This window comes from Leptonychotes weddellii, unplaced genomic scaffold (assembly GCF_054177405.1).
Source record: "Leptonychotes weddellii isolate Sample4059 unplaced genomic scaffold, ASM5417740v2 HiC_scaffold_2605, whole genome shotgun sequence".
Taxonomy (NCBI): domain Eukaryota; kingdom Metazoa; phylum Chordata; class Mammalia; order Carnivora; family Phocidae; genus Leptonychotes; species Leptonychotes weddellii.
In genome coordinates, this window is record NW_027852679.1 from 8,981 (window position 1) to 13,291 (window position 4,311).

Here is a 4,311-nt window from a genome sequence, read left to right on the forward strand (position 1 = left end):
CATCTCCCCACCCTGAGATCAGAACCTGAGCTGAAACCAAGAGTCAGAGGCTTAACCCACTGCACCACCCAGGCGCCCCTATATTTATCAGTTAACAATAAACTTTATCAAATGGTAGTTTGTATTTGTTTATCCTTGGCTGATTCAAAGCACTTGGTATAATTTCCTTTAAATCGTCTCCTCCCATTTCACAACACTACATTATTTTCAATTAATTCCCAATAAACTCTTAATTGTCCATGCTCTGTTAGAGCTAACAGTTCATCCCTGTTGAAGCTAATGGGTTCAACTTCTTCAACAAACAAATCTTTCATGAAAGCTGCAGACAACCCAGATAGTTTCATTATTTCTCACTTTCCTTGATCTTTCTTTCTCTTATTCTTTGGGAAATGGTCATAGCATTCTGGTGCTCCTATATAACATGATAAAAACTAGAAAACCCAGTCAAATTAATCTCCTTAAAGCTGATGGGATCCTTCTTGTATACTGAGCTTTAGATGACAAGCCCGTAAGTTGGGTAGTAGTCCTCTCCAAGCTCATCCTCAACCATAGGCAGAAAACAAACACTTCTGGGCGCCTGGGTGGCTCAGTTGGTTAAGCGACTGCCTTCGGCTCGGGTCATGATCCTGGAGTCCCGGGATCGAGTCCCGCATTGGGCTCCCTGCTCAGCGGGGGGTCTGCTTCTCCCTCTGACCCTCTTCCCTCTCGTGCTCTCTGTCTCATTCTCTCTCTCAGATAAAGAAATAAAATCTTAAAAAATAATAATAATAATAATAAATAAAAAAAAAGAAAACAAACACTTCTGACAGTATGTGATTTCCCCTGTATCTTTCCACAAGCACCAAGAATAAGAAATCATTGTTGTATCAGATACAATGATACAACATTTTTCAATTGGAATTAATTTTTCAAAGTGGAAAAACTTCACTGTTATTTTTATTATAAAAGTACATGTACTTATCATTTTTAAAAAGTACAAAAATGTCTAAAAGGAACAGGGAAAAAATTACCAGGGGTCCTACGTCCCAGAGACAATCACTGTTAACACTTAGATGTAAAATATCCAAACATTTGGATAAAATGGATAAAATTTTTTCCCCCCAAAATACTAGATGCTTTATTTGAATAATCTGTGTTTTTCTAATCATATGTAGCATGAAATAAATGTCATCTCTTGATAATATAACCAATCCATTCTTCTAAACAGCAAGGTAAATCTCATTGTATAATATACATAATATACCATGAAGTATTTACTGAGGCCTCTGAATGGGAATTTAAGTTGCTCATAATTTTCCTATTATAATTATAAACATTATAAAATAATCTTTTGCAAAAATATTTTTTCTGTGTTATTTGTGTAGGAAAATTACTAGAAAGAGAATTGCTAGATCAAAGATGTATAACCATTTAAATTTCAAGATATTGGGACTAATTGTCCTTCAAAATACTGTACAGAATTGTATTTGAGTTTCTTTTTCTCTATTTTCAATACAGCCAATCATTTTATTTTTTTATTTTTATTTTTTTAGAGACCAAGTTTCATAAAATTTTTGCTTGAAAAAAAAATGTTTTACAAAATACCATTCTTCTAATCAAAGAAACTTTCCCAGAGGGTACATGTAGCTTTCTGCCTCAGAGATGATTAAAATGACCGTCAAAGGAGAGAGTTTTTTTAAATAGCCACCTAGCTGCAAAACCTACAAGAAGTAGATTTTTTTAAAGTGCCTTTAAAATGCTAAAGCAAGTAATATAATTGTTGAATCTATTTGACATTTTTTAAGTTTCCTTAAAATGGTCCATATAGCATGCACAACTTCACAGCTGGTACAAAACTGCCTGTATTTAGTTCAAAACACAAAAACAATGCAGATGAACAGTATTCTTTGAAAAATAATTCCAAATACTGCCAGTGCATCATAAGAAAACTTAAGACAACAGTATTGACAGTATTCAGAGAATTAACAAAACAAGCTGAATATTAAAGTATTCAAACATTTACTTTGATTTTTAATACCACTGATAACAGTAAGAGATCTTGCTGCCAAATGAATTCTGGATGCCTTGTTTCAAACTATGCGTAACATATTTTGCGATACAGATTCTAAAGAAATGCAAAACTAGGTTCCAGGATGTAAACGCCCATTGCCTAGGCAGGCCCTAGCTTTTCTGCTGCAATCTGGCAGCTTTGAACTTTGAAACCCTCTTTGTAGTTTCTTCTGATACCTCTGACAGAACTTCTTTTTGTTCTGGAATGGTCGGTAGCACAGGATGAACCAGGGTTGGGTGTGGTGTTAAGGAGGGCGATAGAAATTCTTTTTCTACTACGGTTCCAGAAAAAGCCTCAGGCGTTCCTGATAAGGACAAAAGTTTCTTGTGATGGTTTTCTTCTTGTTCCTCTTCCAAAATACTCTCACTAGTGTCACTGCAAGTGGCCTCCTCGCAGCTGACACTCCTCAGGACTCACCTTCGGTCATCACTGGTATCACTGCAAATACTGTTCTCTCTGCTGGGAGACTTCAGGATCAACTTATGAGGGACACACTCTCCGTTCACAACATCAACAAAGACTCTATAAATGTTAGGAGGAGTCCTGGTAGTAGGCAGCTCTTGGGCAGAATGACCACCACCAGAGCTATTCTTTGGTTTACGTTTGGCTTTTTCTTTCTTTTCACTGATTTTTAAAGTGGTATTTTTTCAAGTATTTATCCGGACCCTCTTAAGTTCGTATGAGAAAAATATATTGTTGGTATAGAATGATCTCCAACCCCTAAAGCATCATGGTCATTTTCATTTTCATCATCACCACCACCACCATCATCATCATCATCCTCATTGCTGTGGTAAGAATTTGAACCGTTCATTGAATGACTGCCGTTCGTTTGACCACCGAACAGTTCTGAATGTGTAACATCCTTACAACAGCTGCTGGAAGTAACAGAGTCTGTTACTTGATGCATCACATGCACATTTATATTCTGATCTTCCTTTTCTTCAGAAGCCGTTGTATCCTCTCCATTTACAATCATAGTATCAGGCTTACTATCAAGTTCACCCAGCAATTCTTCTTTCTCTAGTTCTTCAAGTGGAGCCCACAGTTCCTTATCAGCAAGCAAATCCTTGGATTTTACATCATTTGCAAAATCTGCTCCAAAAATATCTGAAGTTTTGGTTTGGAGTGAGGTTTATGAGCAATTCGGTGTTTTGCTTTAAATTCAAAGTCACTTTTAATTTCTTCCCTTATGTCAACAATATCGCCTGCAGCATCACTCATTTTCTGCAAATCTTCTGTGAATTCAACTCCGGATTCAAAAATTTTCATCACTTTTTTTAAATCATCTATTGTTTTTCTTACACGTTCTTTCCGATGCTCAACTAAGCCCACAGCCTGCTTTGCTGAGCACTTTGCAAACCAACTGTCCCCGAGTAAAACAGTGACTTCATTGGTATGGACAAGCTTTCCTGGCATGAAGGCAAAGGGGCCAAATGGTACCATGATATTAAAATACAACTTATCAGGCAAGGTACTGAGTCTTTCTTGCAGGGCATTATAGTCAGTATCTACCTTCTTCCAATGCTGGATTTTTCTCTTGGCAGTTAGTGACCAACTTTTCCTGCTCCTCGGGGAGCCGCGCCACCTCCGGGGCGCGCAGCGGCCAAGGCTGAGTCCGAGGCCAAGGCGTGGGGCCCCAGGCTGGGGCGGGCCCTCCATGGCGGGGGCGCCGGGACCTCAGAGGGGCGAACGAGTCCTAAACAAATGTTTATGGAGGCAGCAGCCAATCATTTTAATTTTTGCCAATCTCTGACACACAAAAGGAAAAAAAATCCAATACAATAATATACAGGGAGATGAATAGGTAGAAAAAGAAACACACAAACGGCCAAGAGAAATAAGAGATGGTCAATGTCCGTCCAATCAGATTAGTGAAATTTTAAAAAATGCAATAATATTCAGTGTTAGCAAGTGTGTATTAGACATTCTCACATGATGTTAGTAGGAATATAAACTAGGGCCTTGTTTTGGAAGCAACAAAAACTGTTATATTCCACAGCAGTTTCACTGAGGAATTTATCACAGAGGTAATCTTGAAAAAATACATAAACCGAGAGAGGGGAGCAAGATGGCGGAGGAGTAGGAGACCTGGATTTCGTCTCCTCTCAGGAATTCAGCTGGACAGGGATCAAACCATTCTGAACACCTACGAACTCAACAGGAGATGGAAGAAAAGAAGAGCAACAACTCTCTCATCAGAAAAGCGACCACTTTCTGGAAGGTAGGACGTGCGGAGAAGTGAATCCGAGGCGATATTC

The 4,311-nt window shown here is 38.3% G+C and overlaps 1 pseudogene; it reads right to left on the bottom strand.

Moving 5' to 3' along the window:
- Window positions 1-1,652: 1,652 nt before the first annotated feature.
- On the bottom strand, window positions 1,653-3,749 carry LOC102730364 (unconventional prefoldin RPB5 interactor pseudogene; annotated as a pseudogene).
- Between the last annotated feature and the right edge of the window lie 562 nt (window positions 3,750-4,311).